Here is a 27,136-nt window from a genome sequence, read left to right on the forward strand (position 1 = left end):
GGTCCCATGGTGTAATGGTCAGCACTCTGGACTTTGAATCCAGCAATCCGAGTTCGAATCTCGGTGGGACCTCTCTCGGGAACATTTTATAGTTCTTGGGATCATATCTGAACCGGAAAGAAAGCGTTCCTCTGCTTTACACATTTGTGGTCGTGTGCAATAGTACTGGATTCTACGACTCTGTTCAAACAAAAGGACAGAATACTTCTCCTGGGAACTAACGAATTCTTTAAAATTAAGCTTTCCAATCGCACAAAGTTCAATAGCAAGGAGGCTGACTAGAAATGGTCAGCCTCCCAGCAACCTCATGAACTTTTCAGGGCTCGGGCGGAACAGCTCCAGCAGCGCAATTCATTGATGGAGACCGCATCTCAAAACGTCCAAGGTACCAAGGCCTCCTCGCCGCGCCCGCTCCTAAGCCTAAAACCCCACGTGCCGGCCGAGTCGCCGAGCCTCGGCCGGGAGCGCGCTTTCTCCGTCCGGGGTCACTTCTCACCTCCTCTTCCCATTCCCATTTCACCGAGACAGTTCACTCTCCTCTGCCTTCTCTCATTCCTTCTCGTTCTCATCACCCACTCCAAAGGCGAAGCCGGCTTGGAAACTCCTCGAAAGCCTGCAGCCGCGGAGCGCGCAGTTCCTGCCGTCCAAGCAGAAAAACTCACGTCTCTCCCCGCGTCTCCCCTCTCCCGCCGCTCGGGCCCGCGGGAAATGGAGCGAACCTCTGAACGCAACCTCCCCAGAAAGTGTGCACCCGGGAACCTGCACCCGAAGCACCCGGGAAACGGTTCTATGGAGCTGAGGCTCAGGGTCAAGAAATGTCCCCCTGAAAAAGTACTCTGTGTGTAGACAGAGATCACGTTGAAGACAAAGCTGATCAAACGTAGAAAGTCCAGTTAGTTCTAGATAGCCATTCATTTGCCATTAGAATGAGAAACGTAGGCGAGTGGGAGGAAAGATTTCCTTCAGCTGGACAGGAACTAAATTAGGAGGAGACAGGTATCTATGTTCTGTACAAATTAATCTCTTCTATGTCATAATAGGCAACCCTTAAATCCAGTGATCTATTTTCAGGTTCCTTCTTGCTTCAACATTTTAATGTTCTCATATGTAACCAAAAAGTAAATCAAGTCCTACTCTCACCAATTCCAGTAACTCACTAAACTATAAATATTTCATTGACTCATATTATGATTTACCATTGGTTACACAGAGACTTTGTAACAAAGTAAGGTTACTAAGTTTATGAAAACAGATTCTTTTGTTTCCCACTATGAGCACTTGATTGTATCTCTACTTAGATGGTCTGTGATGATGCTAATTGCAGGGGGAAATAACATTTTCTGCTTGGAGTGTTGCCTTAGCAGGTATGGTCCTGTCTTCTTTCAACCGTGTTGATGCTAGTATGATCAAAAGTATCCTCCAAAGTATCCTCCTCTCTCTTCTGAACTGACCTGATAGCCTTCCCGGTGTGGGGTGTTTCTAACTGCATTCTCTCCAACCAATGCCACCTCCAGCCTGTGGTTCTCAGACATCTGCAGCACTAACATCCTAACCCAAAGCCAAAACCTCAAATAGACTCCAGAGTTCCAACCACCCTCCTGGAACTTTAGGAAATGACGTAACAAAAGGGAGAACCACTTCATCTCAAATACTGAAGGAGAATTAATGACATAATCATTATGGTCATATTTAGCATCAAGGACCCATTTGTCCTAGCTCAAATTCAGCAACTCAGACATTATTCCAAGCCTCTAAGTTACAGTAATGAAACATACCTGGCTGGAGGAGGTACCTGCACTCAAGTGACCCAGGGCTGGAGAGAAGGCCAAGGAACAGCTGATATAGGGAGGCAGAACAAGTAACAGACGCATGAGAGGCTGGGAGAGCATGTGGACACTTCTGTAGGGACCTTATCTGGTCTGTGGATCTCCCATTCTTTAAGGAAGCTGAAGGAATCCCTGTGGATATTAACAAGGACTCCCTCCTTGACCAAACTTGTGTCAAGCTCCTCTGAGCCCTCTTACAAACCATCTTTGGCCTGCCCAGGCCAGTTTTAGTAAAGAATCCTGTTGATTCCAGTCTGGGCAAGAATCCTGCTAAGCCAGTTTATCTAGAATCCCCCCAACACCCTTGATGTCCAGTCAAGTTCCCCTTCCTTCACTCTTGATATTTAATCAAGTTTCTTTCAGTAATTTTCCACCCAATGACTCCTTACTCTGCCCCTTTGGCTAAAAATCCTCAGCTGCCTCTGTTGCATTCCGAATGGAGTTTAATCTTCCTGATTGCAATAGTCTTAAAGTCTTCCTTGTCTGTTTGACTCCATCTGGTGCAATTTTTCTTTGACAGTTTCCTCAAAGAACTGATAGACACATCCTAGGAAAACTGCTTTTTCAGAAAAGAGAGCTAACTCAGGATTTGAGGGTGCAATAAATGTAGAGAATGTGTGTCCAATGTAGACGACTGAATGAATTAATGGTAGCCAATTTCCTGAGGATATAAAAACAGATTTTAAAATTTGTCCAAGATATGAGGATGTGGCTGGTAAAATTTAAGGCAGGAGCAGATTTCCTGGGCTGAACATTTACAGAAATAGAGAGCATTCTGGGTGATTGGATGTAATACATAGATACCTCAGCCAGACACAAAGCTTTAAGATCAACATGAGAAGCATCTGGATGCTTTATTAAATTACAGATTCTAGAGCACACTCCCTGAGATCATAAGTTAATAGATCAAGAGTGAGGCCCAGAATTCTTCATTCACAACAAGCACTTGAAGCAGCCTAGAGATCATACTTCAAATACTGCTCTCACCTTAAAAAAAAAATAAAATAAAGCAAAAAATATTCTATCTTTATAAATGTAACAAATATTTTGTTGTAGTAAAAGAAATGAAAATTAACTTGCACTGCAGTATCACTATCACCTACTAAAATAACAGAGAAGCCAAAGTTGACAACATAGCATAGTGGGGAGGGTGAAGGGAGAAAGGACCTCAGTCATTACTGGCTGGGAGTATAGATTAATAAAATTCCTTTGGAGGGCAGTTTGGCAGTAGGTGTGAATATTTCAAATGCACATATCCTAGGACACAGCAAACTCCTTTTTAGAAATTTATCTTGCAGTATACAAGTATATCTTGCAGTATACAAGTATATCTTGCAGTATACAAATGCACATATTCAAAATTACATATATATGAATAACTTTATACATAAATGTCTCTGTATAATATTATATATAAATGTATAAAGTTATTCATTGCAGCATAGTTTGTAAAAGCAAAAGATGGGGGAAAAACCTAAATGTCCAATAGAGGGCTGGTTAAATAATATACAGTAACCCATATGTTGGAATACCATGTGTCCTTGGAAAAGCATAAACTGTCACTTTTTTTTATGATATGGAAAGTACTCCAAGATATATTGCTTAGGGGAAAAGGGTAAGGTACAGACCAATATGCATATTATGTTATCATTTGTGTTACCCCTTTTTGAGATAAAAAGATATATTTACTGCACGTGGTACATATTCATATATGCTTATTATGATTCTGGAAGGAATTAATAACAATGGCTATCTGTGGCAAATGTAATTAGGTGGTTGGAAAATAAGAAAGGATGCAAGAGTTTTCTGTATAGCTTTATATGTATGATATTTTAATAAATATTTAAATAATTTTAAATTAAACTATATTTTATGAATAAAATATTTAAATAACTTTTATTTTGTAAAATATTTTATATACATATAAAAATATTTTGCCCCAAAGTTCTGACAAGTTGGAGATCACAGCAGAAACTACACAATATTGACATTCTTCTGTTCTGCTAGAGGAGGAATCCTTGGATCTAACAGGAAATGTCATGTGGGATATATTTTCAGTTTTGTCTCTTTAACAAACTTGGTGAAAATTGCAGTACAGATGAAAATAGGCTGAAAATATCCTGCAAGTGTAACACAACATATAATAATTTGTTGTGTATATCTAGGCAATGTTTTATTATATCGCTCTTCCTCGAAAAAGTCCGTGTGAATATAAGTACACCTCCCGCTCTGAGGCAAGTTGCTATATTAGATGTTCACAGGCACTATCCACATGACAAGTAGCAGGTGAGTCAGTGAAGAACACCCTGCTCACACAGTGGCTGCCCTGAAGGCATTAAGGTCCAGAGAACCTCACGACGAGGGTGGGATTCGAACCCACGCGTGCAGAGCACAATGGATTAGCAGTCCATCGCCTTAACCACTCGGCCACCTCGTCTGATGATGTTGAGACAAAATCATGTCCTTCATTACTGCAATTCCGTTCTGTCATACTATATCTAATTGCCTTTCTTTTCTGGTTTAATCCTGACTCAATCCTCACAATCAGATTTTTTTATATACATTTCACAGCAACCATAAAACTGAAAATGACACTTAGAGTGGTTCGATTACTTGGCACATACAAAATGAACAGGTAAAACCAGTACACGTCGGTATTTAAATACACAGGTCCTTGTTGAACACATGAATGAATGAACATAGCCAGGATTTCAACCCTGATTTGCTGACGCAGCTCCAGTCAGCTGCCCTGTGTTCTCCCAGAGAGTAGGGTGCCTCTGCCGCTGCACTCTGAATTCGAGGGGCCGAATTCCCTACGTCCTGATTAGAACACGTCCCGGGATAGCTGTTTTCTGGGAGAGACCAGGAAACATCAAAACCTGGCTCTGTAGTTTTTATATTTGCTTCTGAAATATGCTGGACTGCTGAAAGACTCCTTCATTTCGGTCTTGTTACCTTCTCTGGGGCTTGGGATTCATCAGTCTGCGACACACAGCAACGGGTGAAAACGTGGTTGAAAAAAAGTATCAGCAGAAAATCCGCAAGCGTCCTGACCGGGCCGTTTTGTTTCTAGAGCAGATTGGCGTCTTAGAGCAGATTGGTGGCCCTTCCCCACCAAGAAGGGCCAGGTGGGAAAATCTTCACTAGTGCAGGAGCCAGGACGCCTGGGTCCCGTTGTGGTTCTGTCCCACTCACCGTGTGACCTCGGGCAGGCCACTTCACCAGTTCCATATCCACTCCTTCCCTCTTGCCTTCACAATTCCACCACCACCACCATTCTTCCCCACCCTCCCCACCCCCAGGAGGAAGCTGAACTTGACAACTTCAAATAAACTCGGCATCAATAAACCCCTGTCACTCACTAGGGTTCAACTGCTTTTCTACATTTAGTGCAGAGTTTTGGAGAGAAATTTGAAAAGACTCTCACATGCCCAAATGCTGTAGCTCCTTCCTTCCTATGAAATCTCTACTTCGGTTCTCAACTTTGGAAGAGTGACCCTCTTCTTTCCCTCTCATGTTCCTTTACTGAATTTCATAAACTCACCTTCAACATACAACATACCCTGAACCACTTCTTTCCCACTACAGGTTTTGGCCCATAAGGAGAAGTCCAGGCTCAGTTCCTCCACCTCTCTGCTCTTCTGATGTTAAATATTCATCCCCACAGTTGTATTTCTATTGCCATTTGGCTTCAAGATAACCTGCTCCTCTGCTGATCCAGGTCAGCTTCCTGCAGTTCTTGTTCCCAACTGCTCTGATTCCCAGGCACCCTAGGCAGGGCTCCCACATCTAGAGCTTTATCACTAGTCACCCTGACCTGTGCTCCACGTGCTCCTGAATGACTTTAGGCCCCATATAATATTTGTTTGTTTTGAGTGACCTCCCTAGAGAATTCTCCAATTCTTTGTGAGACCAGAAATGTCACAAAGAGTGCACTATCTAGGGGCTAATTGTTGGGAAGTAGGAGGTCCATCAGAGCTTCTAGTCAATCATAATTGGTGAACATTTCCTTTAATTTTCCAGTTTTTCGAGCTGCATTCTTTGCATTACTTGACTTGTGGCTGCTTCCTCCATCTCCAAAGCCTTCAGTGTAGCATCTAGCTTCAGTCCACACATTGCCTTCTTCTTCTTTGCTTCCCTCTTATAAAGACAGTTGTGATTATATTTAGGACCCATCCAGATAATCCAGGATAATTTTCCCATACCAAGACCCTTGATTTATTCATATCTTCACTCTCCTTTACCAAATAAGGTAACATTTACACGTTCCAGGGTTTAGGACCTAGATATCTTTGACGGCTGTAATTTGGCTTACACAGTACATATATTTTTGAACCCAGTGATATAACTCCTGGGCATATCTCCGAGATATTTAGGGAAAACTTTACAACGATGCTTACTGTAAACAGGCACAGCACCTAATTTTGTCTTCAATCTAGTCATTAGTCCTCCTCTTTTCTCTTCTCTACTCTTCTCATTCTAAATATTATTAATGTGTGAGTTCTCCCACAGAAAATCCAGAGTATTTGGGCTTGGTGTGATCCCTAGTTTTTATTTTCAATCCTTCTTGAACACTATTTTTCCACTCTCATAGCTTTTTCCTCTTTACCTTCTCCTGCCAAAAATCCATAAAGAACAATTTAACCTAAAGTAGGTTTTGGAAATTTCTACTTCCATAGGTAACAAAAAACCTTTTTTCCCATCGAAAAATTACCTGGATCCTTATTTTCTCTAACAGCAGTGAGCCTGTTATCCAGACCATGTTTTCTGAGAAAAAGTATTTAAAGAACATTTTTCTGTAATATGATTGATTTCACAGAGGGGTCATATTTTTCCCTGTGGTTCCCCTTGTATCTTCAGAGATCCTTATGACCAGTAAATAATATACAGTCCCAAAGACATGGGGAATTCCTGAGCTGGGGAAGATGGCGGTCATCAAAGGGATACAACTAGATTACTCCAGGCTGAGAAGTTCCAGTTTAATACCAACAACAATAAGAATAGCCACCAAATAGTAAAAGCACACTCTGTTCTAGGTCCCAGTGAATAAAAGTTTTGTACATTTCTTCTTTAAACCTCACAACAGTCATGAAATATAGGTATTATCATTTTCAGTTTACATGTGAAGAAACTGAGATTTAGAGAGATTAAATAACATATCCAACCCAGGCACCTGAGACATCTCCAAGGCCATTTCAATCCCCAAATCTGGCAGGTTGCAAGGCTCTGTAAACAAATAGATAATACTGTTCCCCTTTTCTCCCTAGGCCAGTGTTCTCTATTGCAAAATCCAAGTGGTGTTTGCTCCTGAAAAAATGTCTGTCTCACATTAGGCTTCACTGGACTTTCTCATTCAGAAAGCAGAATTGCCCAGCATGACCTCTGGGGAGGGTAAAGGGATCTTGCTAATTTGCTCCTTAGGCCTCTTTTGTGGTTTCTTAAAACCTTTTAAAAACTTTCTGAGGAGATGTTAAAATGAGTATAAATTGAAGAAGAAGAAATATATGCTATAGAGCATTGCCCTGTGGAGAGTATGGACCTGAAATCTGGCCCTGTCAGTACTGATCTTGAGGATGTTTGGGCATCTCCAGAGGGAGCTGCAAGTTGGAGGGACAGAGGCAAGACTCCACCATTGGATTTGAGAGTATTTTAGGAGGGGAAATGCCAATAAAACGATCCAGATATCACTTCTCATTGCCTTGTCTGCCTAAGAACAAAATGGAAAAACAACAACAACAAACAAAAAACAAAAACAAAAAAAACAGAAAGAGAAAAAAGAGAACTCCCACTTAAGTGTAGAAACACTAAATCAGGGGATTCAGGTCACATACAATTCTCTAGTACTCTGAAGATAAAAGCTTACCAAAAACTAGTTCATTTAATTTTCCTTTTCCCACATAAAAAGATTCTTGTTGAACTTTGATAGTGCATCTTGATGCTCTGTATTAGCCACTATACATCATATCTCAGGAAACAATAACGAATTGCTCTTTTCTTTTACTTCAAGGTTAATCATGATATCCTTGGTAAACACTTTACCGTGGAAGGGAAATCTCTTGTGGAGATAAACCCCAGGCAGAAACAGGAAGAGGAACCCCCCAGCGACTGAAATAACATATCTCTGAACACTGTTCTTGTGTTTGAAAACTTCATATTGAAGTATAACAAACATACAGAAAAAGTACACAAATTACACTTGGCAACTTTTCATACAGTGAACCCATTTGTGTAACCAACACCCAGATGAAGAAAGAGAACATTCCCAGTATCCCAGAAGCTCTTCTCCTGTCCTCTTCTAGCCACTACCCACAAGACAGGAACTGACTTAATTTCTTATACCATACATTAGTTTGGGCAGTTTTAAAATTTCATACAAAAGGAATCATATACTCTGTTAGTTTCTTTTCACGCAACAAGTTGATGTTTGTGATTTCCACCCCCTTACCCCTATTTGCTTTGGGAATATCAGAGGAGGTAGGACTCAGTTAAAAAAACAAAAACAAATTCCCCAGCCCAAATTCTCATCCTGACCATCAGCTCCCTCATCCACTTCTGTTGAGCAGAATCCCAGTGTTGGGTGTTTATTAACTGGACATGAGGACAGACTCAGTCTAGGAGAGTGTGAACAAGACAGTGGCTTAGAAAGTAAAAAGGACTCAAAAAAATGAGGGAGACATTTCAAACAGACATAGGAAGCCAGTTTGAAGGGACTCCCAGTGGCCAAATCTGGGACTATTTGTGCACCAAAGTAGTTAAGTATCATAATCAATTATAAAGCATCAAAAAACTAGAAATCCATACAAATGATTGTTTAGTAACATGCCAAGCACTGACTGTAAATATGGTGGAAGGACTGGAGTTGGAAAATCATTATTCTGTAACAATCGTAATGGATTTGCTCAGACTGCGCATGTTAAATCTTGGGGGAGATTTTGATGAGGAACAGGATATTTGCAGTCTGAAATCACTGTCCTACAAAGCAGGGATCAAAAGGATCAAAATTAACCTCACCAGTGAGTGACAGAGAGTCCTCACCTGTCTCCAGGTATGGTACTTTGAGAAGCACACAGCATTATCTACGTAGTAATCCACTGGGGAATGCATAGTCTGAATCTAATCAGGAGAAAACATCATGTCAAAAACCAAAGTGAAAGACATTCTATTTTTAAAAATAAAAGAAAAAATACACTATTATTGAAATGGCACATTAATGTCATGGAAAAAAAAGAAAGGCTGAGGAAATGTCCCAGATTAAAGAAAACTAAAGGCATGTCATCTAAATACAATACCTGACACTAGACTAGATCCTGTACTCTAGGGGGTAATTGGTCAAATTGGAATGCAGACTGTAGATTAAATACAGCTATTTATTTAATGTTAAATTCACTGAAGTTCATGATCGTACAGTGGTTATGTAGTAAAGTATTTAAGGGTAAGTGAACATGATATACTGCAGCTTACTCTCACATGGGAGAGAGAGGGAGGACATGGGGTAAAATATTAACAATAGCTAAGTCTGGGTAAAAGGTATATGGTTATTTGGGGTAATATTTTTATTTTTTTCAAAATTTTAATAAGTTTGAAATTCAGAGGGAGAAAAAGAGAGACTGCGCTGGACGTGCCGGAGAAATCAATGCATGTGAATTGGGCCCGGGCCAACTCTTTAAAGTATAGGAAGCTTCCCCGCTTCCCAAACCTTCCGAGGTACTAATAATTCTTCATAGCTCCCTGGTTCCCAAGGGATTGGTCGCGGAGAAACAGAAGCCAGTCCTGCCTTGCCTGCTCACCTTTTATCTAAATAACATCCCAGCCCAGCCCAGCCCACACTCGACTAGCTCCGCAAGGCAAGGGGACTCCAGGGTTTTGCCGGAGGTAAGTGTTGCTAAATTGGACGATCTGGGCGCCTACGGTCCAGGACATCGTGAGCTCGCTGGGATGTTCCCTGCCATCACCACGAAACACTCAGTGGATTTTTCTGGCTTCCGGAAATGGAGATGATTTGAGGGTCTTTGTTCCAAGGGAGTTGGTGCTGGACGCGGGAACTGGAGCTCTGCCGGCGCGGACCCGCTTTGACTCCACCTCTGCTCCCTTCCCAACGCCACCTCCTCAGTGGGTACCCCGGCTGCCCAGCTACCTGAAGCCTTACATGTGGAAAGGGCAGGAATGGAGGGAGGCTGGAGAGAGTGAGAGACAACAGATTGTCGAGACAACAGATTGCCTCTTTTCAGCCTCCTTCCTTTGGAGTCTCATTCTGTTGCTTTCGTATGAGGCCGCTGCTCAGTCTGTTTCGCAAATGGAGAATTTTACGCAAATGGAGAATTTTACATTCACGTTTCCTCTGCAATTTACTAAATCTTTGAGAAGCAAAGAAATAATGATTATAAATCACGAAAGGAATCCGAAGAAAATCAGTCGCAGTTGGGGGTGTAGCTCAGTGGTAGAGCGCGTGCTTAGCATGTACGAGGTCCCGGGTTCAATCCCCGGCACCTCCACCAGTTTTGAGAGGATGCATTTGTGATCAAACCACTTTTCCTTTCATCTCTCCCTTTAAACCTGGTGTCTTCTTTCATTCAATTTTCTGCCTACCTGTACTGCCTTTGTAGTACCCAGTTTCGCCCCGAGAGCGTTGCCACCACCAGAAATGTCCTAAATCCTACGTGACAAGCGTTTTTGAAAGATAATTGGCCTGATTTCCTTGGATGCCAAGTTAAAAACAGAAAAGAAGAAAACAGAAAACAACAGACTCTCGGTTTCATTCACTTTCTTCCGAATTCTGAAGAGTTCTTAGAGCAAAAACCAAACTGGAAGTGGAATAGCAGAAAAATATCTTATGATTTCTTCCTTACGAGTGTCCGACCACCCCATACTTAGTTTTCTTAAATCACTAGATATGGAAGCAGTGGGCTCCAGTCATAACCACAAGGTTCTATGCACAGAGAAACAATAAAGCACTGTCTGTCATTGTACGTGATGCCTTCCAAGTCTAAACTGAATGATACAGAGTGAATGAAGACTGGCTGCTTCAGTGAATCCAGACCATTGCTGCTTTGCTGAGATAACTTATTGGGAGTGTGAGAGATCAAGCATCTAAATATCTCCTGTTCAAGAAAATTTCAATCAAAATAAATGACATGGGCTCATTTCAGAAATAAATCTGAGTGAACGACCACTTCCACTTTGCCAACACAAACAAGTATCCCACAATAACAATATGTCTTAACCAACCTAAAAATCAAAGCTGATTTGCTTAGGCCCACCTAGTCTGAAACATTGGTTTCATAATATGAGAGGGGAAAAAAATAAGTTGTCCCTTTTAAACGTATTGATTTCTAGGAATTAGTTTTTATTCTGGAAAATAATTCTGTACAATATATATTTTTAGTAAGTTTTTATCATCTGTACCACCTATTTAAGTCACTTTAAGTGTATCTGTGGTCACAGAGATTTAATTTCTTCATGACAAGATAAGGATATCCACTATCGTTACTATTTTAATGCTATAATGGAGGTACTAATCAAGGAATTTAGCATGAAAAAGTAATTAGAGGAGCAGGTAGTGGATAGGAAGGGATAAAGCTCTCTCTCTATATCTTGGTAGGGTTATATATCTAGAAGCTACTCCTCAGAACAGAAAAGCGACTACAAATGGACAATTTAGTAAAGAACCTGGTTGTAAAATTAATACACACACACACACACACACAGGTCTTCCTACATCCAGACTTTGGAGGTTTTTGGTTATTGATTCATTATTTTGAAAGCTGACAAATGAAGGAAAAGAATCAAGTACTTATACTACCTCCCATACAGAATGTATGTCAGGATAAACATACAGTTGATGAGGAAAATTTTTTTTCTTTAGAAGAATGACAGCTAATACATGCAGGAGGAACGATAAAATAGAGTCAACATTTTGCAACTGATATTGCTATAATGCATCCTGGTCACAGTCATCAGTGGTTGCTACAACCATGAGGTGAAATTGGATGGGGGACCTCTAGAACAGATGGAGCGGGCTGACACACCCGATCAATTCCTCTCTAAAAGTGAGACTGCTACACAACATGTGCCTCTTGACACAGTGAAATAGAACATGCCTGGGACCACCAATGAAATACTTTTATTAAAAAATTAGTGCTTTGTCTAGTCTAATAGATGGAACCATCTGTTTACAGTAAATATTGGGAATATAGGAATATATTTAATAACATCACAAAAATGCAATCAGTCAAATCCAGAATGTGGGACATTCTGGACAAACTGACCCTCAAGAAAGAAATGGCATGGGGGAAAAAGGGAGGTGGAACTGATACAGATTAGATGACATGTAAGGAGAATAATAGACAAATGCAACATATCTGGATCCTGATTCAAACAAAGTAATTGGAAAAAGAAACAATCAAACACATACTGAGGATTTGATTATATTAAGAAGTTTTATTATTTTTGCTGGTTGTGATGTTATTGTGGCAGTGTTAAAAAAGAAAGTTTATAACTATTAGTTGTACATGGGAAAATATTTATAGTTGAGATTAATATCTGGAACTTGATTTTTATTCCAGGAGGGGAAAAAAAAAGCACAAAAAGAGACAAAGAAGAACAGCAAAACTATGATAAACGCCAAAGTTGGGTGGTAAGTACATGGTTATTCATTATAGTATGATTTCTACTTTGTTTTAAAATGTCCAAAACAAAAAGCTAAACATTTAATACTTTATATATATAATATACTTTATATTGTATATTAAATATATTTAAATTTTTATTTTCATCAAAGAATGGCTTCTATTTCTTTTTTGTTTTTTCTTCTTTCTCTAGTTCCTTTAGGTGTAAGGTTAGATTGTTCATTTGAGATTTTTCTTGTTTCTTGAGGTAAGATTGTATTGCTATAAACTTCCCTCTTAGAACAGCTTTTACTACATCCCATAGATTTTTGGATCATTGTCATTTGTCTCTAGGTATTTTTTGATTTCCTCTTTGATTTCTTCAGTGATCTCTTGGTTATTTAGTAATGTATTGTTTAGCCTCCATGTGTTTGTGTTTTTTATGTTTTTTTCCCTGTAATTCATTTCTAATCTCATAGCGTTGTGGTCAGAAAAGATGCTTGATATGATTTCAGTTTTCTTAAATTTACTGAGGCTTGATTTGTGACCCAAGATGTTATCTATCCTGGAGAATGTTCCATGGGCAATTGAGAAGAAAGTGTAATCTGCTGTTTTTGGATGGAATGTCCCATAAATATCAAATAAATCTATCTGGTCTACTGTGTCATTTAAAGCTTCTGTTTCCTTATTTATTTTCATTTTGGATGATCTGTCCATTGGTGTAAATGAGGTGTTAAAGTCCCCCACTATTTTTGTGTTACTGTCGATTTCCTCTTTTATAGCTGTTAGCAGTTAGTTGTCTTATGTATTGAGGTGCTCCTATGTTGGGTGCATATATATTTATAATTGTTATATCTTCTTCTTGGATTGATCACTTTATCATTATGTAGTGTCCTTCTTTGTCTCTTGTAACATTCTTAAAGTCTATTTTATCTGATATGAGTATTGTTACTCCAGCTTTCTTTTGATTTCCATTTGCATAGAATATCTTTTTCCATCCCCTCACTTTCAGTCTGAATGTGTCCCTAGGTCTGAAATGGGTCTCTTGTGGACAGCATATATATGGGTCTTGTTTTTGTATCCATTCAGCAAGCCTGTGTCTTTTGGTTGGAGCATTTAATCCATTCACGTTTAAGGCAATTATCTATATGTATGTTCCTATGACCATTTTCTTAATTGTTTTGGGTTTGTTTTTGTAGGTCCTTTTCTTCTCTTGTGTTTCCCACTTAGAGAAGTTCCTTTAGCATTTGCTGTAGAGCTGGTTTTGTGGTGCTGAATTCTCTTAGCTTTTGCTTGTCTGTAAAGCTGTTGATTTCTCCATGGAATCTGAATGAGATCCTCCTGGGTAGAGTAATCTTGGTTGTAGGTTCTTCCTTTTCATCACTTTACATATATCATGCCACTCCCTTCTGACTTGTAGAGTTTCTGCTGAGAAATCAGCTGTTAACCTTATCGGAGTTCCCTTGTATGTTATTTGTCATTTTTCCCTTGCTGCTTTCAATACTTTTTCTTTGTCTTTAATTTTTGCCAATTTGATTACTATGTGTCTCGGCGTGTTTCTCCTTGGGTTTATCCTGTATGGATTCTGTGCTTCCTGGACTTGGGTGGCTATTTCCCATGTTAGGGAACTTTTCAACTATAATCTCTTCAAATATTTTCTCGGGTCCTTTCTCTCTCTCTTCTCCTTCTGGGACCCCTATAATGTGAATGTTGTTGTGTTTAATGTTGTCCCAGAGGATTCTTAGGCTGTCTTCATGTCTTTGCGTTCTGTTTTCTTTATTCTGTTCTGCGGCAGTGAATTCCACCATTCTGTCTTGCAGGTCACTTACCTGTTCTTCTTCCTCAGTTATTCTATTGATTCCTTCTAGTGTAGTTTTCATTTCAGTTATTGTATTTTTCATCTCTGTTTGTTTGTTCTTTAATTCTTCTAGGTCTTTGTTAAACATTTCTTGCATCTTCTGGATCTTTGCCTCCATTCTTTTTCCGAGGTCCTGGATCATCTTCACTATCATTATTCTGAATTCTTTTTCTGGAAGGTTGCCTATCTCCACTTCATTTAGTTGTTTTTCTGGGCTTTTATCTTGTTCCTTCATCTGGTACATAGCCCTCTGCCTTTTCATCCTGTCTCTCTTTCTGTGAATGTGGTTTTTGTTCCACAGGCTGCAGGATTGTAGTTCTTCTTGTTTCTGCTGTTTGCCCTCTGGTGGATGAGGCTATCTAAGAGGCTTATGCAAGTTTCCTGATGGGAGGGACTGGTGGTGGGTAGAGCTGACTTGCTCTGGTGGGCAGAGCTCAGTAAAACTTTAATCCGCTTGACTGCTGATGGGTGGGGCTGGGTTCCCTCCCTGTTGGTTGTTTGGCCTGAGGCAACCCAACAATGGAGACTACCTGGGCTCTTTGGTAGGGCTAATGGCAGACTCTGAGAGGGCTCAGGCCAAGGAGTCCTTCCCAGAACTTCTGCTGCCAGTATCCTTGTCCCCACAGTGAGCCACAGCCATCCCCCCGCCTCTTCAGGAGAACCCCCAACACTAGCAGGCAGGTCTGGTTCAGTCTCCCCTGTGGTCACCGCTCCTTCCCCTGGGTTCCGATGTGCACACTACTTTGTGTGTGCCCTCCAAGGGTGGAGTCTCTGTTTCCCGCAGTTGTGTCGAAGTCCTGCAATCAAATCCCAGTAGCCTTCAAAGTCTGATTCTCTAGGAATTCCTCCTCCTGTTGCCGGACCCCCAGGTTGGGAAGCCTGACATGGGGCTCAGATCCTTCACTCCAGTGGGTGGACTTCTGTGGTATAAGTGTTTTCCAGTCTGTGAGTCACCCACCCAGCAGTTATGGGATTTGATTTTACTGTGATTGTGCCCCTCGTACCGTCTCATTGTGGTTTCTCCTTTGTCTTTGGATGTGGGGTATCTTATTTGGTGAGTTCCAGTGTCTTCCTGTTGATGATTTTCCAGTAGCTAGTTGTGATTCTGGTGTTCTTACAAGAGGGAGTGAGAGCACGTCCTTCTACTCTGCCATCTTGGTTCCAATCTCGCAATCCTCCCTTTCTTGAGCAAGGATTAAATTAGCCTTTTACATGTTAAGATTGAACAATCGTGATTTATTTAACATTTTGAATATAGAAGCTAAAAATAGGTATTGTGGGGTTACGAGGTCAGGAAACAGAAGCTGGTCTTTCAATAAAATAAAATTACAGTTAAAGTTATTGAACTTAGCATAGGGAAGGCCTACTTAAGACACACAAAGAAACCACTACATAAATAAAAATATTGGTTCACTTGCCTTGGTCAAATTTAATATGACCTTTTGACAAACTGATAAACCAGGATAGACCATTTATATTTATATAAGCTACATATGATGAAAATTGTTATTAAAAATAAATAAGAAGCTTCTACAAATCAATTTCCAAAGGAAACCAATTAAAAATAAATAAAATAGTTTATTTTTTCTTATCTAATCAACAATTTGGATGAAGGTGGAACTTACGTAAGGCAACCTTGATTGTTGAATATATTAACGTGCAGTGAAATTTGTAATTGGGTGTGTGTGTGTGTGGTGTCTGTGTTTCAATCTAAAATGAACTGCAAGTGCCATTTATTTTGACTTAAAATATTTTGGACAAGAGAATTTAATATCTTGTCCCCAAACTCTCCCGTTAGCTAATAGGCACTTATTTTGAAGTCAATCTGATAAATTATAGTACCATTTATAGCTTTATACTTCAAGTTAGAAAGAAAGAATGGAAGGATGGAAGGAAGGAAGGAAGGGAGGAAGGAATTTCATGTTGTGTTTTTGCCAAAACAAAATTTTAAAAAATTTAAAGGACATTACAGGGACAATTAGCAAAGTCTGAATAAGGCCTGTATATTAGATAACAGTACGATATCAATGTTAATTTCTGATTTTGGTACTGTGGTTGTATTAGAGAATACTATTATTAGGAAACACACTGAAGTAGGTAGAGGTAAAGGATCATCATGTCTGCAACTCTCAATGATTTATATATATACATATATAATAAATTAAATGAGATTAAATATTCAGATCTGGGAAATTTGAATGATGATAAATAGGAATTCTTTGTCCTGTTCTTGCAACTTCTCTGTAAAGATAAAATTACTTTAAAAGTATAGTTAAAAGAAAAGGTAAGAATAAAATATAACTTCAGATAATCAAATCCCTTAACAAAAGCCCACATTTGGTGAATGGCAGATCCAGGAAATGGATAGATACTTTATCACCTAAAACTCGATGCTCCTTTCTCTTCTGTGCATGGTCAGTCACTTTATTGCCAGCCTTTTCTCTGCATTCATATATAGACAGATTTTGGTTTTTTACAATAACAGTTTGGTCCATTGAATGAATGGTGCTTTCTTTAGAGGGGAGAAAACATCTCTGAATTGAATTGAGAGCCACTTCACTTTTCAATCTATGCCCCAGTGCAGAATCTTAGGAGTTTTCTGTCGCGTTTGCACTGTAAGGAGACCAACTGAGCTCTTTGCTGAGTATGAGGAGACTACAAAGCTCCATTAAACCTCGTTACAAAACCGCACTTGGGGTTCAAATAACCTTAGAAGAGCTGACCTCGAATTTCTCTTATTTTGGTAGTTAAGAACTTCCAATAAGAAACAGAATGGAGAGTTAAAATTTCCAAAGAGAACTCCCTGTTAGCACAAATACCTTCTCACTAAAACATTGGTGAATTCATCATCATTAGATAGAGAGAGAAAGGATAGGATTATGAATTATTGATCTAAAATTAAGGAAAAGGAATGGATGCATTTACTTTATTTCTGTCAAAGTTTTACTCTAAAAATGTCTTGGGAAAAAAGTCACTGTCAGCAATGCTTCCCCTGGAGTTGTAGAAATAGGTTCTTTCTCATTTGGGGGGATTTTCTCCCTAAAACTTGATGCCAGTTCCCTTTTATTATTTTTTACATTTATGTTTTCTGCACCTCTGGTTAAGTTGCTTAAAATCTACTCTTTTTCATTTTAAATCTATCTTCCAAAAAGAAAACAATATGCTCTGCCTCTCTTTCCTACATAATTCTTCCCCTTTTTTGCAACTCAAGTGTCCCCCTCTGTGACTCCCCAGATTAAACAGAATTTTTCATATATGTTCTCCTAAATCTCAGTCATTCTTTTTTGTAGCATTTATCATAGTCATGATATTATATTTCTGTCTGTGATTATGTAATTGATTTCTATCGCCTTCCTTCCCACTAAGCTCTTAACTCTTTGGAGGTGGAGACCAGAACTGTTCAGCTCACCTTTCCACATGCTGAATGAGTAGGCATACAATACCTAGTTTTTGGAATGAGGCGATGAAAGAATGTTTCATAGCTATCAGCTAAAATAGATAAAGGTAGATCTTCTGCTGCTTGGGGCCAGCTGTAAGAGTTGTTTGTCTGTACAGATCTTTCAGAACTCATTTCAGTGATCTCACATCCAGAAATATAACTTCTTGAACCTGATATGCTGGCCCAGAGTCATGACACTGATGACCAGATGTTTGCCTCTAATGGCCCAATTTTAGTCAGCCTAGGAGAGGGAATAATAGTCCCATAAAAATCAACATCAAGAAGTAAAATATGCCCCTATAAGCGCTATGTTTCCTTAATACCTATTTGTGATTTACTTTATTGGTTTATGAAAGTCAAGGATTTTTTTTTCAGTGGTTCATGGACACCTAAGAGCTTAAGGGGATCAGTGAACACCTTCAAAGAATATAAAAAATTTATCCATATGTCTGTTGGAGCATTTTTTCGTGGTGGTCATTGGCAAGTTTTCATCAGATAATCTAATGAGTTTATGTGCCATACAATTTTAAGAACTATTATTTTAAACCATACTGGATACTGTTTGACTTTATAAATAAGATTATTTGACATTTTAAACCATGACTTTGAACTGGAAAATATTAGGTTTAGACCCTAATTTGGTCATTTATTTCCTAGCTGTGATTTGGGCAAGCTACTTCATTTCTCTCCAATTCTCAGTTTTCTCATCTCTAAAGTATGCATAATAATGCTTACTTTTGTGAGTGTTTTTAGGGATTTAAAGGTATGTGAGGAAACACAAAAATGCAACATAGTAAGTGTTCGATAAATTGCAGCCATTTTTCATCTATGTATAATTTAAGTAAGATTGCTTGGTGTTTGAGAAACCAGCAGAATATATTTTTAAATGATTTGAATAAAAAGTTTTCCAATTTTACTCTGGAAATCTCTATTCATAATTGATATTGAACACCTAAGTAGTTAAATTCCAGTACAGTATAACCATATGATAGACCATCAGTAGAGAGCCTGAGGGTGATTGAGAATGCAGGTGTATGAGAATGCAGGTGTAATTAGAAGAGGTTAAAAAAAACCTCCAACCACTGCGATTAAAGAAAATATCAGAGAAACGACTTTTAGGAGGGAAAACAGACACCTCATTAAGACCTGCTGGGATTCAAACCGAGGATTATCCTATTTACGTGACAGGCACTTTAGCCAATTTAGCCACAGAGCCTGCGGTTCGAAAGTTAAGGCCTCCTTTCTGTTCAAATCGTACTCAATTAGGTGAAAACTTGAGTTAATTAGAGTCACTGCTCACTTTCTTCTCGAATAAATCGACCTTGCAGAACAGACAGACCCGCGATGGAGACTCCTGGAACTTAAGACTCCCATCAAGCCTAGCAAAACGCATGCACGCACTCACACCGTAACAGAGAAAATGTACTTAGAACAACCATGGAATGGGAAAGAGTAGATACGAGCCGAGTGTTCGTTGTGGAGGAGGGGACTTCTCTGAATGAGGCCAAAGAAGTTCTTATATTCCATCCGATTGTAGTAATTTAGAATCCTCAAGTAAGTGGATAGTCTAAAAGTAGAGTGAAAAGCTTTAATAGCAGAATAGGTCAGTTAGAACTTCAATCAAATTAATGGCATTCCTGGTTGTTAGAAGAGGGCACACTTGTGCACTGAAAAACAAACAAAACGGAGACAAACAACCCAAAATTCCAGACACATTCAGACTCTGCTAACAGCTGTCCGCTTGTGCTCTGCTTGGGGAAGTAGGAGATGGCCATTCAGGAGGCGGCTCGGTCAGAGTTCACTTAAAGGTTTTATGATTCAAATCCCAGGAGCCTTTGCCTGCCCGAGGCTGGGAAATGACCTCTGTTCCTGCAGCTCTTAGGAAGGTGCACAGATGGAAACCACAGCTCCCTAGGCTCTGGGAGGCGTCGCAGATCGGGAAATTCCTCCTTTTCTATACTACCTTCTTATTGGTTCTTCAAAAGGATGTTCTTTAGTATTTTCCTCATGGGCCCTCAACTTGTAGAAGCTAAACAAACATTTACTGATTGTACAATTATGAAATTAAGAATCCATTCTTAAACTGTTAACACTTGCCTCCTGGTTTTCTGCCTGTAATTGGAATAAGGCTGGCACTGAAAAGGGAGTGAGTTCATCAAATTAGCAGATGCCACGGCACACCCACCCAGCTTCTGCTGCCTGGTTAAAATACAAAATGCGAGGACTCCAAAATTCTTTATTTAACCAAGTAAAGGCTGAAAGGAGCTCTGGGCCTGATAAGACCTTTGAATCCCAAAGTCTTTTTTAATTCCTTTCTTGGGTCAAATGGTCTGGCACTGACATTTTCTATCCCATTCAGAATGTTTTTATAGTGAATATAAACTTATTTTCTTGCTAACCAGGATAGTCACTTTTTAATTTAATATATGCTAACAAACTTCTATGATAAGGCTCACGCTACTACTCCATTTACAGTTACTGTATATTTGGAAAATATACAGTTTGGAAAACAGCACCTTCAAAATAATAATGGACAAGGAATCATGGTGCTTCTGAATTCTAATTAGCTCAATTGTTTATGATCAGGACTGTATAAATTTCAGTTACAAAAGCACAATTGGGATGACAGCATTTTTGGCTAAGTATTGTTCAAGTATTGTCCAACAAGAGTGATATTACTGAGTACCTACTATGTGTCAGGGGCTGAAATTAGTTCTATGGATACAACTAGGTACCAGATGGCCAAAGATGATAGAAAATAGAACAAGGAACTTTAATAAAAATTTAATATGATAATAAAAGAAGCACAAGATGATAGATGAGCACCTAACAAGGGCTTGTAATACTCTGTACTATGAACACTGCCCAGTTCAATACATTTTTTGATGATTTCTCTTTAATGTATTTGATTTTTTTGTAGAAAAAGTATATTTTACATGTATATATAATGTATAACTGTACAAGTAGTACTTGGAAACATCTTTAAAACTTTCATGTTAATCCCAGGTATTTAACCAAAATAGGAATCTCTGCCAAGGTGGAATGAAATAAATCTGACCAAGGCCCAACAGTAGGAAGGTCTGCAAGGCGCATGAAATAAAATTATCATGAGAGTAGAAAGAGGCAGAATCCATGGAACCTATTCCAATGAGGTCCTTCCGGAAATAGCCTTGCACTCAGGCAAACAATACGTATGAGAACTGAAAGAGCAAATAACATATGAGACCCCAGAACAATTTGATGCACAAGTGCTTGATTAATATTAGACCCAGGGCTTCCCTGGTGGCGCAGTGGTTGAGAGTCCGCCTGCCGATGTAGGGAACACGGGTTCGTGCCCCGGTCCGGGAAGATCCCACATGCCGCGGAGCGGCTGGGCCCGTGAGCCATGGCCGCTGAGCCCGCGCGTCCGGAGACTGTGCTCCGCAACGGGAGAGGCCGCAGCAGTGACAGGCCCGCGTACCAAAAAAAAAAAAAAAAAAATATTAGACCCAAAATAACTAAATGAGGGATATGAATATGGATAGTGGAACAGGGGATTTTTCATAACTGCAATGATTTCTCATTACCCTAATGAATGCTTCCTCTGTTGAGAATAGGGTGATTCAACATAATACTAGCTATTAGATGTTATCAGTTGAATTTTCTCCCGCTAAAAATTCATATGTTGAAGTCCTAATCCCCACTACTTCAGAATGTGACTGTAGAAGTAGTTGAGAAAAAGGGTCATTACTAATGTAATTAGTTAAGACAAAGTCATCCTGGAGTAGGGCAGGCCTCTCTGGTACAATATGACAGCGGTTCTTGTAAATGGGGGAAATTTGGAAACAGACATACACACATGTGAACATGAAAGCGGAGATTGGGGAGGGGGATGCACCCATAAACCAAGGAATACCAAAGGTGGTCAGCAAACCATCAGAAGCTACGGGAGAGGCATAAAAAGATTCTCCCCCATAATCCTCAGAAGGAACTACCCTGCCAACACCTTGATTTTGGATTTCTAGCCTCCAGAATCATGAGATGATAAACTTCTATGGTTTAAACCATGTAGTTTGTGTTATTTTGTTACAGTAGCCCTAGGCATCATCCTCTGAATATGAGCTAAGTTCTTTCCTAAATTTTGCCCCGAACTTAACTGAAGACAATTTATTTAAAAAAGCGTTGAGAACTATATTCAATTTTCTATGATAAACCATAATGGAAAACAATATATATAAAACAATATGTATATATATATACATTCTTATGTAATATATATATATTTCTATATAGATATCTGAATCACTTTGCTGTACAGCAGTAATTAACAAAACATTGTAAATCAACTGTATTTCAATAAAAAATAAAATAAAAAGAGAACTAATGAATAAGGGGTGATGGGAGGTAAGTGTGAGAAGGGCTCAAGTACACTAACTAAAAACCTGAACAAAAATTACTATAAATTTTTTATAGATATACATACATGTAGTAAAAGATTAAAATGCAGATTGGAAAGATACTAATGGACTTCAGGATGGTGGTTACTTTTATGGAGAGAGGAAGGGGAATGGGAAGTGAGGGGTGATGCTTCAGCCATACTTCTAAATTATTTCCTTAGGGAAAAAAGAAGATCTGGGTAAAGGGTACATGACATCTATTATAATATTCTCTGTATTTATGCTTTACTATTTCATAATTACTTTTAAGTTCAATAAAATAAAATATATTTGCATAAACTTTCACATTATCGTATTGGAAAAATAACAAAAGTAAAAGTAAAGATTAGTGCACTTGCAAAGCCCCAAGTATTCACATATTTGCTTTACATGTAGTAGAGCCTCTTCCCTTAACAGATATTGCCAGAATTTCTATAGTTTCTAGAAAATAACAAAGAGCAGAGACATAATCTTTGCCATTAAGTAGCTAAAATGTTAGTTGACAAAACAAAATGTATCTATGGGTAATGATACTGTAGCTTTACCTAGGCCACATGGAAATGGGCTTTCCCTGAAGCACAGTGACATAAGTAAAGGCAAGCCTTCCAACATTTTATGTCAAACATACCAGAAAGCTAATACAAGGGGAAAAAATAAAGGCAATGACTTGGAATAGCAATCTAAAGTTTCCTCACTTTGTGAAACAACCATTCAAAATAACTTAGAATTTACCCTAAAAGAAAAGTTCGGGGGAAAAAAGTAGTAGGACCCTTTAAGGATTAAGCACAGGAAGTTCTATGTGAGCAAATTAGCTCTCCCCTGTATAACTTTTTTCTGTCTCTTCAGTTTATTTTCATTTTTAACTTTTATTGGTGAATAGCTTATTTAGAATACCAAAAGATATGAATATTGCATTTTTATGCACCTAGCACATTTGTTACTTTGTTCATTACTAGAAAGTTAATCCTTTTTTTGTCATTTGGTAGCAACTGTGAAATAGCTATTCCAACCCCCTTATCCAACCCTCCTCTCCTTTGATCACCTCACACTATATGAATTCAAAAAATGATCATCAGATTGCCTTCCCTGAATGTTTAAAATCTCCCAGATTTACAACATTTTCCTGAGGTCCTGTTGTCTAGAATGCACTCGGTGCTTTGTGACCACCTAGAGGGGTGGGATAGGGATGGCGAGAGGGAAGGGATATGGGGATATATGTATACGTATAGCTGATTCACTTTGTTATACAGCAGAAACTAACACAACAATGTAATGCAATTATACTCCAATACAGATGTTAAAAAAAAAACAAGCCTTCCATTATAAAGTCTTAGCCCCAAGTTATCAGTATCAACTCCCCTTTTTCATGAGGAAATTTTATTTCAGAAAATGTAGTGTCTTTCCTGCTTCAAGTCTAGGTCAGAGCCATCTCAAACCACTGATAGATATCCCCAAATTTAAATTTTGGGGTGGGGGGAAGCTTAGAGTATATTTGTTCTGTCCTGGAAGGCACTGAATTATTAAGTGATCTACTTTCTTCCCAGTGACCAGCTTTGCAAACACAGGGATCTCAGGAAGTAACAGTTTTCATTTCACAGTCCTTGAACAACTGTGGTAAGATAAAGAGAGAGAGAGGTGTTTCTCTTTACTTAGCAGAATGGTATGTGAAATTAAGTTATATCCCATGGATCACCCCTGTCTGCCCTTGACTTGGCCAGTCTGGGGGCTGCTCCTGTATCTGTGACTACCTCAGTCACCAGTGGTGTTTCTAGATAAGCTTAGACTAACTGAGAAAGGGATAAGTCTGCAGGTATACCTCTCTTATGCCTCCTCCCACCTTTGTGGATATTTGGAGATAATTTAAATAGAGAATTTCTAGACCAGTGGTTCTCAACCTTAGTTGCATATTCAAATCACCTAGGGTGATTTTTAAAACGCTAGTGTCCATTCCACACTCCAGACAAATTAAACTAGAATCTCTCAGAGTGGGATCCAGGCATCAGAAAATTTTAGAGCTCTCCAGGTGACTCCAACGTGCGGCCAAGTTGTAGAACCACCGCTTCAATTTTAAAGAAATTTGTGGGCTCAGGGAAACTGTATTGATTTCATCTTTCCCTCCCATCACCCAGTACACACTTTACCTACCAGATAAAATAATTTAGTTAGGACACTGTTCTTGGATTGCACGTAAAACTTTTTTATTGGTTAAATTAAGGTGAGTCTTTTCATGTGGTTTGGAATAGAGAAATCTTAAAAACAATATTTGATGAAGTTGATCATAGTCTGGTGACATGATGTGACAAAAAAATCAGGTGGTAAGTCATAATTACAACTCAAAACTGGTTCCTAGGTAGAACTGTTGGTATCTCACCACTGCTAGACTTGAGTGTGGGTAATACGGCATATTGAAAATGGGAGGAACAAGAAAGGATAAAGTCTGTGAACTATTTCCTTATGAACCGCTCAGCTGGTAGATGCTATGACTACTATTTTAAGTTTGTTCAAAGTGTTCTAATATCTTTAGAGCTATACCAGAGTTAAACTATTGTAGGTCTGTAATAAATATTGGCAAGACCAATTGTTCAGTACATGACAGCACAGGACGATTTAGCTAATAGAATGCAAGCTTCAGCGCACCACACTTTCAAAGGCCCATTTTAAGACCCATACTTTAATTTTGTGGTTTTTCTTAAATAGTCAAGAGGCACAAGCACTAGATCCACCCATGAATGACAGACCAAATCATTAAAGAGTCCAACATAAAGGATCGCAGCCATTATTATTTTTTAACACTGGGCTCTTGTACCTCTAAGAATTTGGTACATTCCATCCCCTAAGGTTCAGGAGCCCTTAACTACAGCCAGGCAAGGGACGCCTGGAGCTGCTGGAGGCCTTGCTGAGAAATAAACGGAACAACAAAAAAACTGTTTTCTAAATTTCCTTCCCTTGCTAATGTGACAAGGTGTCACAAATTGGAAGTTGAGACAAAAGCACCAAGATACAGGAGATGCTGCATTCCAAAGGGGAATAGCACTTCAACAAAACACACAAAGGAGCTAGCCAAAGAAAGTCCTTACCCACATGAATGGTGTAAAAGGGCTAGGTCTAGAAAGAGAAGTGGATTTTTGGAGAGAATTAAAGTCAGTAACTTTAGAATCAGTGAGGCAAATTCAGAGATTACAAAAGAGATCAGTATAGAAGGAATCAAATCCACAGCGATGTGGACGCTGCGAGCTCTGGCAAAACGCACTGAGGGGGAAACATGTCTGCGTCGAAATGTTTCTACTTCACTCCTTTGTGTTCGATTTCTGAGAGAACTGTCACGTTTTAAGAAGCGAAATTTACCCAATACTTTCACAGCCTCCGGCCTGGGAAGAGTGTATTTTCTTTCTAGGGGAGCTTCCTGTGAAATCCATCTTTCTTATTGAGCCTCAGAGTATGAAACCTGAGACAGAAGCTCAGCCTACCGTCCCATCTCCCGTTCGAAACCCCGCAGCAAAATTAAGTGAAAATACTAATCCGTTCGCAAATCTTCCATTTAGAGTTTACATGAATAACTGTCATTTTGTTTTTTCATGGAACAGGGACTAAAGTCACTCTTGATTTCACTTTGTGGAAGACCATCTCTAATCCCTGCTGAGGATGGAAAGGAATAAAATTTTTAAACGGAAAGGTTACTAGCATAACCCGAGCAAACGGTTAAGTACCTGGAGGCAAGATGGTTAATCTTCAGATTCTACAGGAATGTGCTGTGATCGTAAGGCAGAAGAGAATTGTTTCCGGAGCTAGGAAACAAAAAGTTGGAGATGCTGGGGATCGAACCCGGGACCTCATGCATGCTAAGCATGCGCTCTACCACTGAGCTACATCCCCATCGCGCTTGAAAGCTGTTTTCTAAACTACCTTCATGAAATAAAACAAATTTACATTTTTAAAACAAAATTATTTTGTTCTTTTCTAAACGATACAATTCTCACCTTCTATTTTATAGAACTCTGTTACCAAGGAATTCCTATTAACCTGTATCTTGCAGACATTCAGTGACTGATGAGAATACACTGATCTCGGAAATCTGAGCAGGAAACAGTCTCACAGACCCTCCTTTTCTGAGTGCTTGTCTCGTTTGCCGAAAGATATGTGGAACAAAGGAAAATTCCTTACAGGAAGGATAAAAAAAATACTTTGCCAATGACTGTCTTTAATTATGAAACCTACCAAACTATCCCCAATTCCCCTCCCCAATTCTGCACCCTAGTCCCGGACTCCAGAAACCGCTATGTAACTATTAGAAAACAAGGAGCCAATGAAGGTATTTCTGTTAGAAAAATAAACTCCTTCCACTCTTAGCAACTGGGAGGGCTAAAGGGTAAAGATGTTGGATTGCTTCCTAAGGCCTCTGATCCTCATTTTATCCAAAGAATACAAATCAAATCCAAGGAATACGAATCCTCGGATCTCGTTCTGATTCTTTGGAAAGAAAAGCCAGGAAGTAAGAAACGTGTTACTTTTAAGATTGAGGCAAAACCTCTGCTTCCGGGTTGCTTTATTTTTTCTGCAGAGGGAGTGGTCCTTTGGAATTCAGATCACTCTCAACAAGGGTCTCAACAAATCAAGAAGGTTTTATCCCTGCCTAGTTCTGGGCAGTCCCCGGATATAGTAACCTGTGAGCAAACCTGGAAGAATGAATAAGAATGTCAAATAGAAAGGAAACGAAAACTGAGGATACAACATGCGTACAGGAGTGGAACTGTATGTAGTTCAGAACGGTTTGAGTTGGGAGGTGCAAGGTGGAGATGAAGGCAGAGAAATCAGCTTGACCAAGATGACACCTGCATTTCTCATCTTTTCACCTTGCTAAGAGAACCTAAATTTTATTCATGTAGTAGAGATGGTGGTCCCAGACAGTTTACATAAAACATGAGTCATCTAAAATAATTATGGTTTTTCCATTTCTTTTTGCCAGGGACTCTTTTAATGGTAGATCCATGACCCTC

At 39.2% G+C, this 27,136-nt stretch overlaps 4 non-coding genes across 4 annotated transcripts; 2 read left to right on the forward strand and 2 right to left on the reverse strand.

Annotated features, from left to right (window-relative positions):
• On the forward strand, positions 1 to 72 carry TRNAQ-UUG. The gene has a single exon. It is a non-coding gene; the product is annotated as a tRNA-Gln (tRNA).
• A 4,109-nt stretch (positions 73 to 4,181) lies between these two features.
• Positions 4,182 to 4,263, reverse strand: TRNAS-GCU. The gene has a single exon. It is a non-coding gene; the product is annotated as a tRNA-Ser (tRNA).
• Positions 4,264 to 10,246: 5,983 nt separating this feature from the next.
• TRNAA-AGC lies at positions 10,247 to 10,318 on the forward strand. Its single transcript has one exon. It is a non-coding gene; the product is annotated as a tRNA-Ala (tRNA).
• A 15,625-nt stretch (positions 10,319 to 25,943) lies between these two features.
• On the reverse strand, positions 25,944 to 26,015 carry TRNAA-AGC. Its single transcript has one exon. It is a non-coding gene; the product is annotated as a tRNA-Ala (tRNA).
• Between the last annotated feature and the right edge of the window lie 1,121 nt (positions 26,016 to 27,136).

This window comes from Monodon monoceros, unplaced genomic scaffold, assembly GCF_005190385.1.
Source record: "Monodon monoceros isolate NGI ecotype Baffin Bay Population unplaced genomic scaffold, NGI_Narwhal_1 Super_Scaffold_3, whole genome shotgun sequence".
NCBI lineage: Eukaryota > Metazoa > Chordata > Mammalia > Artiodactyla > Monodontidae > Monodon > Monodon monoceros.